Source organism: Heloderma suspectum, chromosome 2 (assembly GCF_057233095.1).
Source record: "Heloderma suspectum isolate Gila_16-S chromosome 2, 16-S_ref, whole genome shotgun sequence".
Classification (NCBI taxonomy): Eukaryota; Metazoa; Chordata; class Lepidosauria; order Squamata; family Helodermatidae; genus Heloderma; species Heloderma suspectum.
Window position 1 is genome coordinate 227,109,658 of NC_139459.1, and position 14,408 is coordinate 227,124,065.

Sequence of the window (14,408 nt, forward strand, 5' to 3'; positions counted from 1 at the left end):
GGCCTGGTGTGCTATGGTCCACGGGGTCACGAACAGTCAGACACGACTTAATGACTGAACAACAACAACCACTAAACTCTGCTGCAAAGTAAAGGTGTGCTCAGCCCGACAGCCTCTAACTTTTAAAAAAGCCTATTAAACCAATAAGGCATAAAAGCACAATGTTGAAATAGTGCATTAGCACTACATCGTGAACCTGAAGTACACACTCCAGTTTTACCAACCACAGCTGGCTGGGGGGAATGGAGTTCTTTACAAGTGGGGTGTGAGGTAGGTGGACATAGAATAATTTTCCCTGTGTGTGCAGATTTCCCTGAAGAAACTAAAATTCCCAGTCCTCCAGTACAGCATCTGAAAGCTCCTGAGAGCTCTCTCCACGCCAATTTCGCCACATCCCTGTAATCTGCTGCAGAATTATTGCTCCCACCCCATTTTTCCCATGTGTGCACTTTTGCCTGTTGCTTCCACCCCTGCCCCGCATTTCTCCCTTTCTCCTTCTCCCTGCTCTCAATGAGAAGACCCTGTAATGTTACTGCAATAAAACAATAAAGCGGAGAAGGGATTTTACATAACAGAGAAACTACAGAACATCAAAGAAGCACAACATCGCAACAGTGATTAAAGAGAGTTTTGAAGAAGCAAAAGAGCACTTTAAGGTGAGTTACTAAAGTTAGCTTTTAACCCTTTCACTGCAGGGGAGTGAGATGTATTTCGTACTTCTGAGTAAACATGTACACAAGGGGAGGGGATATGTTTAAAATTGAAAGCAGACTACCTAAAGCGATTGAGTGCCCCCACTACTGCGGTAATGTGAGGGGTTGCTGCTGTGCTCCTGGGGATTTTCTCAATGGGAATGGGAAAACTACTTTCACTGGGGAAACAAGAAGGAATGGAGCATCCCAGGACACTGCCACATCAAAGAGGCAGGGCCTGGATTTGATGTGTGTGTGTGGGGGGGATGGCTAGCCCCTTCATTCTTTAATAGAGCTGTACTATAGTGAATCTAAGGAATCACGATAAGTTGAAATAGCGCATTTGGAGGGGAAGTCTTTACTTCACCGCTAAGCAGAGGCAGGGGAAACGTCCCCAGGAAAGAACCACTCCACCTGATGGTTCTAGCATTTATGTAAAATGAAACCAATGGGTCTGCACATTTACTCCTATCGCTATTATGCTATTATGGTTTTAGAGGGAAACTACATTTAAAAAATTGGGTGGGGAGGGTCGGACATTGGTTGAGGAGGGTGGGGGCACTAACACACACACCAGCTAGAGAAAACAGAAGGGGCAGAACAAGGTGAGAATGGGAGGGAAGGAACAGGCTCTCTAAACGATGATGTGGACGAGACTCCACCCAGTAGCCTCCCAAACAATTTGCAGGACTTCGTAGTAAACTGCCGCATGACCTACTGAGATCCCCAGGCTAGTTTCGGGATAATCTGGGGTTTCAAGCCCATGTGTCCCTAGGTGGAGCAGATTCGACTCCAGTAAAAAGCTCAGCAAAGTGGAAAGCGAACTAAACACATTGCTGTAAGAATCCCCCCAGGGTGTAATCTGCACCAGGGGACCAAGTGGGGACCAAGATTCCATCAGGAGGGAAGCAAGAATCTATTACCTATTGTAATGCAGGCACATAGAAAGCCATTCCACCACCCTGCCCCTGACAGAGGCTTTGTATACCTTTAACAGCTGCATGTGGGAAGGGGCCATAGCTCAGCAGTAGAGCACATTTTTTTTGCATGCAAAAAGTCCCAGTTCCATCCTTGACAGCTCCAAGTAAGGCTGGAACAGACTTTTGTCTAAAACACTCAAGACAATGCTATTTGCTACTATTCAGTGTAGACAATACTGAGCTAGATGGACCAATGATTCTGGCTTAGTATAAGGCAGCTTCCTATGTTTCTATGTATGACATGCATATTATACAGCTTTTCTAGACATGGGGTTGGATCCAGGGTCTGTCATCCGCAAGAGGAAGGGCTCTGCTTGTGGAAGGTCCTTGTACCTGATTTTTGGGGATTCCCCCCCACACCATAGCTCACCCCATTCAGCAGGGTCTCCTGACTCTGGGCATCTCTGCACCAGCCTAAAATCCTGCATTTAAAACAAGGCTTTCTGCTTCAGTTCTAAATGCAGGATAACAACTCCCTTTTTCATCTGCTTCCTTTCCCCCCTTGCCTTTCTCCCTCCTTCTCCCTGTATCTGAGTCTTCCATTATCTCGTTCCTCTTCTTGCCACTTTCCCTCTTTTCACAGAGGGAACCCAAGTGGAACACAACGGGGTAATTTGATAGCTCATTATCTGCGATCTATTTAAAGATGGAACAAAGGGCATTTATTTATTTATTTATTTATGTATTAAATTTATTAATCGCCCATCTGACTGGTCACCCAGCCACTCTGGGCGATGTACAACCCACCATAAACAATTTAAAACAGTAAAATTTTACCATAAATTTTTTTTTAAAAAATACCCTAACCCACCCCAAATGCCTGCCTGAACAACCACGTTTTTAATGCACGACGGAAGCTCATTAAAGAGGGGGCATGACGGAGTTCCCTAGGGAGGGAGTTCCACAGAGTGGGGGCCACCACAGAGAAGGCCCTCTCCCTCGTCCCCACCAGTCTAGCTGTCCTGGCTGATGGGACAGAGAGAAGGCCATCCGAGGCTGATCTTGTTAAGCGGCCTGTCTGGTGTTGCTGGAGGCGCTCCTTAAGATAGGCTGAGCCGGAACCATATAGGGTTTTAAAGGTCAAAACCAACACCTTGAATTTGGCCCGGAAAACAACTGGTAACCAGTGCAACTCCTTCAGCACTGGAGTGATGTGATCTCGCCGGCGGCTGCCTTTAATCAGGCGAGCCGCCGCGTTCTGTACCAGCTGCAGTTTCCGAACCGTCTTCAAGGGTAACCCCACGTAGAGCGCATTACAGTAGTCTAAACGAGAGGAGACCAGGGCATGTACTACCGATGGGAGCAGATGGTCGGGAAGGTAGGGGCGCAGCCGCCGTATCAGATGGAGTTGATACAGCGCTGTCCGGCTCACAGCTGACACCTGAGCCTCCATGGACAGCTGGGAGTCCAAAATGACCCCCAGGCTGCGGACCTGGTCTTTCAAGGGTAGCTGTACCCCATTCAACACCAGGTCAACATCCCCCAGCTTCCTCTTGTCTCCCACCAAAAGTACCTCGGTCTTGTCAGGGTTGAGCTTCAGCTTATTCCTCCCCATCCAGCCACTCACCGTCTCCAGACATTTGGACAGGGATTCTACGGCCAACCTTGGTGAAGATTTGAATGAGAGGTAGAGCTGAGTGTCATCCGCATATTGATGACACTGCACCCCAAACCTCCTGATGATAGCCCCCAGTGGCTTCACATAGATGTTAAATAGCATCGGGGAGAGGATGGAACCCTGTGGCACCCCACAAGTAAGTGGCCACGGGTCCGAAACCTCCTCTCCCAGTTCTACCCTCTGGTACCTGCCAGAGAGGAAGGACTGGAACCACCGCAATACAGTGTTTCCAATGCCCAACCCCTCCAGGCGGTCCAGGAGGATACCGTGGTCAACGGTATCAAAAGCCGCTGAGAGGTCGAGGAGAACAAGGAAGGAGCATTCACCCCTATCCAGAGCCCTCCTCATATCATCCACCAAGGCGACCAAGGCCGTTTCTGTACCATGCCCAGGCCTGAAGCCCGACTGAAATGGGTCTAGATAATCAGTTTCTTCCAAGTGTGCCTTCAACTGCACCGCCACCACCCACTCAATCACCTTGCCCAAAAATGGCAGATTTGAGACTGGGTGAAAGTTGTTCAGAACTTGAGGATCCAAGGAGGGCTTCTTTAAGAGCGGTCTTATCACTGCCTCCTTGAGGGCTGATGGCATCACTCCCTCCTCAAGGGAGGCGTTCACCACCGCCTTGATCCCCTCACCCAGTCTCTCTCTGCAGCTCATAATGAGCCAAGATGGGCAAGGATCAAGTAAGCAGGTGGTTGGCCTTACAGATGAAAGCACCTTGTCCACTTCATCAGGAGGAAGAAGCTGGAACCGATCCCACAAAACCGGTTTGCCACAGGCCGCCTCTTGCTCACTAACTGTATCCACAGTGTGCAGAGTAACACACCTAATCTGATCAATTTTATCTGCAAAGTGCCTTGCCAAAGCCTCACAGGAGGCCTTAGAATGCTCCAGTGGTTCCGGAGCCACAGGACCGACCAGGCTCCGGACCACTTGGAACAGCCTCCTGGAGCAGCACTCTGCAGACGCGATGGAGGCAGCATAATATTCCTTTTTTGCTGCCTTCACCGCCACGTGATAGGCTGAAGATATAGCTCTAGCCCGTGTCTGATCGTCTTTGGAGCGAGACTTCCGCCACCGGCGCTCTAGCCGTCTCACCTCCTGTTTCAGAGCTCGTAACCGCCGATTGAACCATGGTGCAGTCCGAGCCCTGTTCAGGGGGAGAGGGCGTTTCGGAGCCACCTGATCTAATGCCCCAGTGATTGCGGCATTCCAGCCACCCACCAGGGTCTCGACCGAGTGGCCGTTGGCATGCCCCAGAGAATCCCCAAGCGCGTTCAGGAATCCATTTGGATCCATAAGACGCCTGGGGCGGACCATTTTAATGGGTCCTCCACCCCTGCGGAGGGGTTGTGGAACCGAGAAGTCCAACATCACCAGATAGTGATCTGACCATGACAAGGGGGTGGTGGATATACCCCCGACTTCCAGATCACTCCCCGCTTCTCCAGAAACAAACACAAGGTCTAGTGCATGACCGGCTACATGGGTGGGCCCAGTTAGAATATGGTGCAGCTCCCAGGAGGCCATGGTCTCCATGAAGTCCCGAGGTGCTCCTGTGAGGATGGCCTCCGAATGTACGTTGAAGTCCCCCAACAAATATTTAAAATATTTGTATCCTGCCCTGTATCATTACAATCTCAGGGCAGCGTACAGATAAAATCAATTTAACAATATAAAACAATAAATAATTTAAGCAGCTGAAAGCATATTAAACCATGGACAACCTAATACCAATTAAAATCTAATACAATAAAACAGTGTGCTACCTTAGGGAATGCATTTAGCCCTCAAAGGCTTTGGTAAAAAGTCATGTTTTTACTTGGCACTGAAATGAGACCAATGTCTGTGCCAATTGGGCCTCCAAGGGGAGGGCATTCGACAACCGGGGTGCCATAGCAGAGAAGGACCTCTCCCACATCCCACCATAATGTACGTCTTGCACTGGTGGGATGCAGAGGAGGGCCCCTCCAACAGATCTCAGTCCTCGGGCAAACATATATAGGAAAAAGTGCTCCTTCAAATATCGAGGTCCCAAGCTGTTTAGGGCTTTAAATGTCATCACCAAAACCTTGAATTCCGACTGGAAGCATATTGGCAGCCAGTGCAATTCCTTTAAAACTGGTGTTATATGATTTTTATAAGATTTTCCAGTCAGCAGTCCAGCTGCTGCATTTTGCACTAGCTGCAACTTCTGAGTTGTCTTCAAGGGCAGCCCCACATAAAGTGCATTGCAGTAGTCTAATCAGGAAGTTACCAGTGCATGTATTACTGTGGCTAGGTTATCCCTGTCCAGGAGAGGCCATAGCTGGCAGATCAGCTAAAACTGGCCCCAAGTACTCTGGGCCACGGAGTCCACCTGGAGCTCCAATGAGAGGGATGGGTCTAGGAGTACTCCCAAGCTACACATCTGCCCCTTCAGGGGGCATGCAACCCTGTCCAGGACAGGTTGCCTACCCAATTCCAGACTCAGGAACCACCAATCCACAGAGCTTCCATCTTGTCAGGATTTAGCTACAGTTTATTGGCCCTCATCCAGCCCATTACAGACTCCAGGCACTGGTCCAGCACCTTCACTGCCTCAGCCGACTCCAACAACAAGGAGAAATAGAGCTGAGTATCATCAGCATACTGGTGACACCCCACCCCAAAATGCCTAATGAACTCATAGGCTTCATATAGATGTTGAACAGTATGGGGAGTAGAATAGAATCTTGTGGCATCCCACAGCTTAATAGTCATGAGGTATCTGGATTCGGCCCTGTAGGTAGGAGCAGAACCACTGTAGCACAGTGCCCCCAACTCCCATCCTGCAGAGCCGATCCAGTAAAACACTATGATCAATGGTGTCAAAAGCCGCTAAGAGATCCAGGACAATCAACAGAGTAGCACTCCCCCTGTCTTTCACCTGGAGTAGGTCGTCAGTCAGAGCGACCAAGGCTGTATCAGTACTGTACCCTGGCCTGAAACCAGACTGAAATGGGTCCAGATAATCACTTTCCTCCAAGAACGTCTGAAGCTGCCCAGCCACCACACGCTCAAGCACCTTGCCCCAAATTTAGCAATGGGACGATAGTTCTTACATACTTCTGGGTTCAGGGAGGGCCTCTTCAGGAGAGGGTGCACTACAGCCTCTTTCAAGGTGGCAGACACCACCCCCTGACAGAGTGAAGCATTTACCACCCCCTGGGCCCACCCAGCCAATCCACCCCTGCTAGATCATATTAGCCAAGATGGGCAAGGTTCAAGCTTACATGTGGTGGGATGGAGTAATTCAAGTGTCTTGTCCACATCATCAGGCTGCAACAACTGAAACTGATCCCAGGAAACACAGTCAAACGGAATACTGGACACCTCCCCAGACTCTGCGATAACGGTGGCATCAGATTCTGAGTGAATATGAGCAACTTTCTCCTCAAAGTGCCTAGCAAATTTATTACAGCAAATGACCGAGGGTTCCAATCCCAATTTCTCTGAGCCCAAGCCAGATCCCAACAGGCTCTTCACCACTCGCAACAATTCTGCTGGGCAACATTTTGAAGATGAGATGATAGAGCACCACAGCTAGTGCATTTAGTGCAGGAGACACCTTGGAGGTTCACAGCATCATGTAAAGAGCCCACAAACTTCCGTGAAGGAGCCATCTCAATCAGAGGATAAAAGCTCTGTGTGAAGAAAGCCCATGTATAGCATTTTCAGGGGCTAGAAGGGCTGCCTTGGGAAGGAGGGGGCAGGGAAGTCTACTTCTGCCAGCACAGTTGATCTGGGTTAAATCTGGATCCAGTCCATGTTCTAATGGGGTGGGGGTAGGCATGGACACACACACACACACACACACACACGGTGGGGGACACTACAGATTGCTGCTTTGGCATTGCCACTAGAGACATGAAGGCAGTGATCTGGGCTGTGTCTTTCTTCCCCAGCGACCCAGAAGCAGCCTGGGTTGCTGCTTGAGTGCTGCTGCTTGAGCGCCTCCCCCATCCCAATCTCTTATCACATATTAGAGTTAAGGGAAGGGATTCCCTTGCTAGTACTAGTGCATGCAAGGCAATCTCTTGAATATTCCTGATCAGAGATAAGCAAGTGAGGGGGAGTGCCATTGCAGAGGCAGAGGCAGGGGGATCTGGTGGGCTGTCAGAAATGGCTTGGCGGGCCACATGTGGCCTGTGGGCTCTACTTTTTTCACCCTTGATACAAACATTTACCAGTTGTTTTCGGGGCCAAATTCAAGGTGTTGGTTTTGACCTTTAAAACCCTATATGGTTCCAGCCCAGCCTATCTTAAGGAGCGCCTCCAGCAGCACCAGACAGGCCGCTTAACAAGATCAGCCTCGGATGGCCTTCTCTCTGTCCCATCAGCCAGGACAGCTAGACTGGTGGGGACAAAGGAGAGGGCCTTTTCTGTGGTGGCCCCCACTCTGTGGAACTCCCTCCCTAGGGAACTTCGTCATGCCCCCTCCTTAATGAGCTTCCGTCGTGCATTAAAAACGTGGTTGTTCAGGCAGGCAACCTGGGATGGGTTAGGGTATTTTAGAAAATGTTTTTATTGTAGAATTTTATTGTTTTAAACTCTTTTATTGTATGCTGTACATCGCCCAGAGTGGCTGGGTGACCAGCCAGATGGGCGATTAATAAATTTAATAATAAATAAATAATAAAAAAACATTTAAAGGCCCAGAAACTTTGTCAGGAGGAAAAGGCTGACAGCTTAGGAACAAATGGCAACTGTTTAGGGTAAAAATACCTGAGAGTATATATGATGCAAAAAGTGGTGCAATGCAAGTTGGGCAGTTTTGGCTGTAGTATTTCATCGATTCACAGATTTTAAAACTGACTAATAATGCAATCCTGTATGCGACTGCTCAGAAGTAAGCCCCAATAATTTCAATGACGCTTACTCCCAGGAAAGTCATATATGTTTGCCGCCTTAAACCACTGCGATCATGGAATATGCTTGCAACAATGTCCTTCGTGAAATGTCAGTTCATTTCAATTTGTTCCACGCTGTCCTAGATCCCAGGGACAGATTGGTCAAAAACAAAATGTGCAGACATGCCCTATGCCTGGTCTTCTGAATAACAAGTAATGAAGATTGTCACAAAGCCAGAATAAATGGATGGTGCCTGGTCATATTTAAAGATGTCTAAAAGTAGAGAATCTATTATACCAATCATCGTGCTATTACTTCCCATCTTTGCTAAGAGGGGACCTGATGTCTCAGTTGAATGTATCTTGCTTCATTTCACATCCATGATATGTTATTAGGATATATCCTGTTAATTGCAACATATCTCTACATCAAGGCCAAAACTTCTAGCAGGAACAATGTCAAAATACAGCCCCTTCACATTATGCTTTAATGGGTATAAAACCGGAAAGCCAGGGATTAATGGGCTTTTCTGTTTATAAACAGGATTCAATATATTTTTTTTTTTTTACAAGCTTTGGTGCATTTGGGGTTTTATGTGAATCCCTGGAAATTCTTGCGCTGGTTTATTTTGTCTTATGTGACTCGAGTTTTTTTTTTTTTACTAGCAATAAGGAAGATGTAGGTTTCCCCCACTTTGCAATGGAGCAGGAAGATAATTCTGGGAGTCTTTCCAGATGATAATAAAATCCAGATTTTATTGTTAGTAGTGTCAACACAGCACAGTCAAATGCTGTAATATTCCATCCCCATGTAATGCCAATATTCATTTTGTTCTTCTCGTTGTTGTTGGTGGTGGTGAGGGAACTTCCCCTCCAACCTAGCCTGTTCTGCTTCTACCTCACTTAAAAAATTAAAGAAACAATGAAACATCAGGATAGATATATGCTCTGATGCTAGAAAGGTGGAACATACATCCCACCCCACTTTTAAAGGCCCTTTTTGGCTTTAAAAGATTGCATATGAGCTCCTACTTGAGTGGTACAGTAGGGAAGCATTCACCTAGACATTTCAAGGGTACAAAGTGCTGCAGGTGAGGTGGGGTGGGGGAGAGAAATAATTCATGGTGATGTCACAAGCAATATCCACTAAGAGCTTCGGACACTCCTGTAACCATGTTTTTGCACAGTACTTAGTCTCATAGCACAGGTACTTGCTGGGGAACATAGCATTTTCCAAGCGATAAGATATTGGGCTTCTCCACATTAGCAAAAATCCCAGAACTTTACCAGGGCTTTTTTTTTTCTGGAGTCTTCATGGGTGTAATGCGCAATACACGTGCTCCCCCCGCCCCGCCATTTTTGCTAGTTTCCTTCCCGTATGTTTCATTTATACTGCCAGCAGATGGCGCTGTTTTATTGTGTGATTTTGATTTATTACAGCACTTTCAGGGATTTATAAAATGGCAGATTGAGGCTTGAAAATGGTGGGAGAGGCATTGGAGGTTGACGTCATCATGAAAAGGACTCGCGAACGTCCGTGAACGAACAATCACGAGTGCACGATACATGCATCATGTAGCGACACTCATGTCTGAGTGGTGTGATATCATTAGTTCTGCCCTATTAGGTAGTTGGGTGGATTTTGTCTGTCTGTCTGTCTGTCTGCCTGAACTTCCTGAACTTCCTTACTCTCTGTCCAGAGCTCAATTATCCCATTAACTAACAAAATAACTCTGGGAATTTTTCTCTATGTTGTGTGGTGCTTGTCCTACCTCTTGAGCTATCTAGAGAAGCCACAGCTTTCGTGATTTTTGCAGCATCTCTTGAGTTGCCAACTGGGAACTCTGTAGGGAACCCAAAGTGTCGCACCCCCACCGTCACATGCCTGCGCAGCTGTGCATTTAAATATAATGGTAAAAAAAAGAGGCACCACGGATTTTCCTGTTGGAGAAGTCTGCAGTAAATGGCACGTGTACTGCAGCAGAAGCTAATTTGCAGCTGCAATGCTGCACAGCTATGACAGAGTGAAGGGTGAAAGCGGTGCCATGTGGATGGTCCCAGAGCCAGGCAGTATGCCTCTGTATATATCAGTAACTGGGAAACATGGGAAGGAGGGTGCTGTTGCTTGTGGGCTTCCCATAGGCATCTGTTTGGCTAATGTGGGAACAGAAGTACCTTCCCCCCAAGTCCAGCTTACCTGGCCATGGGAAGGGTTTTGCAGGTGGGTGGGGGGGGGGAGGCAGAGATGAGCGGAATGTCATTGGCTAGCTGGAGAATGCTGGGAGTTGTAGGACTTTGTTTTTTGTCTAAACATGCGTAGGATTGTGCCCTTAATGAACTTTTTCTGCAGGCAGTTTTACATAATGTTACAAAATGACATGTAGAATATATTCTCCTGATTGATTAACACACACACACACACACACACACACACACACACACAACCTTCTGGTACATGACTCAGCATTGCAGATAGTGTAATTAGGCTTTAGAAATGCATCCACCTTGAAATGTGGATGTGGTATGTGAGGTGTTCTGAAATCATAAGAAAGAGACAATAGCCTTGGCATGGCTGGCTTCAAGGAACAGGTTCTGGTAGGCATACATGACAGATGAGGACCACACAACAAAGCTAGCTTTGAGTTTTCGTAAGCAACACTGCACCAACAACTAGGGTTGCCAAGTCATCACCTGGGAATCCTGTCTGTTTCTTTAAATGCCTGCAATCAAAGTCCACACTGATACAATTATGAAAGTCGTGATGCCACACATATACTTAATACCTGGTTCGCATGTAATGACAACCTATGGTTTAATTAATCTGGGTTTGTTGAATCGTCGGTTGTCATTACGTGTGAACCTGAAATGATGGATTAACTATGGGTAGTTAACCACGAACAACCCATGAAGAGAACCCATGGTTTGTTGTTGGGTTGTGAACTGTGGGTTGTTTAAACCATGGGTAGTTGTTACATGCAAACCCAGAACTGTACGTTATTCATGGGTTGTTTCACCAGGCTACAGAAGCAGCAGGCAACAATGGTAAAAAAACAACAACCAGCCATTCTACATGCTAGTAGTACAGTGCTGCAAAAGCATGTGGGATAGAGGGGAGAGGGAGTGGGTGAAAGGGGTTGGAACCAAGCAACTCAGGAATTGAAAAAACAACCCACGGTTTGCTCAGTCGTTTGGCAGCCAAATCATGGGTTAATTCTGGGTAAGGTGACAACTCATTGGTTAATTAAACCATGGGTTGTTGTTATGTGTAAACTAGGTACAAATTCCCCCTGCAGAAGTGGTAAAAATTTAGAATTTCTTCACAGGGTTTATCTGCTGCAAATAGCATTGGTGAAGTATTGTCATGTGCATGGGCACATAGAGATAAACCAGGGCTAGGGTAGTTGAAGGAAAGAATGATGTTGGGGAAAAATATGAGAGGATGCCATTCATAAATTTTCTTAGTTTCTGTCAGCCCATTGCTAGCTCGTTAGGCAATCTGAATCCAGATTACAGCTCCCCCATCTCCTTGGTCCTAGGGGGGATCTCCACGGTGATGGGTTTTGTTCATTCTCCGCTTTGCTGCGCTTTTTACTGGAGTTGAATCTGCTCCATCTGGAGACACATGGGGCTTGAAAGCCTGGATTATCCTAAAACTAGCCTGTGGCTCTTGGCAGGTCACATAGCAGTTTACTGCAAATTGTTTGAGTGGCTACTGGGTGGAGTCTTGTCCACGTCATCATTTAGAGAGCCTGTTCACTCGCTCCCACTCTCACCTTATTCCACCCCTTCTGCTTTCTCTGGCCAGTGTGTGTTTTAACCCCCCACCCTCCCCATCATATGTCCAACCCTCCCCACCCATTTTTTAAAAAAATTCCCTCTAAAACCAAATAGCGCAATAGCAACAGGACTAAATTCGCAGGCCATTCATTTCATTTTACTTGGGGTGCTGGAACTGTCAGGTGGAGTAGTTCTTTCCTGGGGGACTTTTCCTATTCCTGCTTGTTTCCCCAATGGAAGTAGTTTTTCCCATTCCCATTGAGAAGATCCCCAGGAGCACAACAGCACATTACCGCAGTAGTAGGGACACTCAGTCACTTGAGGTAGCCTGCTTTCAATCTTTCACATATCCCTCCCCCCTTCTGTGCATGTTTACTCAGAAGTAAGAAATAAATCTCATTCCCCTGCAGTGAAGGGGTTAAAGGTTAACTTTACTAACTCGTGCTAAAGCGCTCTTTCACTTCTCCAGTGCTCTCTTCAATCGCTATTGCAATGTGGTGCTTCTTTGATGTTCTGTAGTTTCTCTGTTGTTATGTAAAATCCCTTCTCCCCTTTACTGCTTTATCACAGTAACTTCTCATTGTGACCAGGGGGAAGGAGAAAGGGGGATTTGCCTATTGGCAGCAATAGGCAAAAGTGTACACATGGGGAAAAGTGGGGTGGGAAACAAGCCCAACTCATTGGTCTACCCATCTTTTTTTACTGTATGTCCACCCATCCCATACCCCACTTGTAAATAATGCCACTCTCCAGGTGGCGATGGTTGATGAAACTGGAGCACTTACTTTGGATTCATGATGTAGCGGCAATGTGCTATTTCAACATTGAGCTTTTATGCAGTATCGAATTAAGAGGTTTTTTTTTTTTAAGGTAGAGGCTGCAGAACGGAGCACACCTATACTTTTTGGGGGGATGGCCAACAGAAGTTAGTGGTAGGCAAGGTGAAGTAAATACCATGAGGTAGCTCAGAACTCCTGAATGGCTAGCTGCAAAATGGTAGGAACATCGGGAAAACATAGGGAGGGGAAACATTGGGGGAACACCCCTTGACTGGGGTCAGTGAGGTCATGGCCAGGTGAAAGACACAGCTCTGGGCAGGGCTATCATGCCGGAGTAAATGTGAAGGATTGGTACACACCGCAACAGCAGCGCAGACAAGCTGAATTAAGAAAAGGAATTGGATTAAAATTAAGTAGTCTCAGAAAAACCAGTTTTTCTGTGAAAATTTCTGGGACGGCTGCAGGATGGCCATAATGTCATGTGTCCAGAATGACCTCCAAACGTAGCCAACTCACAGCAAATCATGGAGACACCCCCTGGTATCTGCCTGATTCCCCCCCCCCCACCAGCTGTCAGTAGCTTCTGGGACCAGGCACATGTGTGAACATGCATCAGACCTGGAGCTGGGTTTAGATCCAGGCTCAGCTGCAAACCTGCCAGATAGAATTTAGTAATTCACTAGCAGCCTATTCCTATGCATATTTACATAAGAAATGTCTCACATAAGAAACACCTTATGTAAATGTACATGGTATCACAGCCTAAATCATAACACTAATTTGATACCAGTCTCTAACCCCATAATGACCAATCCATTATTTCAACAGGGCTATTAGCAGTATGGAAGAGGATTATAGAAACCATTTTTTTCTTTGGAATTGATAAGATCTAAGGCAGAGGTGAGGAGGTCCACATTCCTCAGGGATGATTGGTTAGGGGTCACTTAATGGCAGTGGGCAGGGTCAGAACCGGGGTGGATGGGACCAGTGGCAGAGGTGGGTGGAGCCAGGGTTGTGTAACTTACTTCAATGAACAGTTCCTTATGAAATACTAAATTTTAATACTGTCCCTTGACATAAACAATATTAGAAATATCCTCTGTTAGTTCTTTCACCAGAATGATAAGATTGCTTTTAACAGAAGGATGTAGAATTCAGAAAGAACATAAGAACGGGGAAGGAAAGGGGCAGGAGGATTAGAAAGCTGTGGGGATCTCATAAAATCAGGCTCAGGGGCCATGTGTGACTCCAGCGAGCTGCAGTTTTTTCCCTATTCTATAGCCTGGGGAGTGGTCATTTCCATCAATGCCTCACAGAGCCTTCAACCTCTGAATCCAGAAATTGAAGGGCTTGACAAACCGTACTGAGTCATAAACAGCTAAACAGCTGGAAGTATAAAAAGCAGAACAGATCTGGCCAGGTTTCTAACAGAATAAAACCACTACTACTAAAAGACATAGTGAACATGTTAGTCTTTTTAATATATACAAAAACACACAAACAGATGAAAAAGGAAACTTATTGTGATCCCCTACCATCACTGTTCTAACACAACACTGGAAATGACCGGCATGCCAGACTATCCAGCTGCCTGGGTGAGAAGATAACTTGCCTGTTAGGGACCTAAGCAGTGATGCTACCTGTCCCTCATTGCCAAGCAGCACACTTTTGAGATGGATGTCATTCTC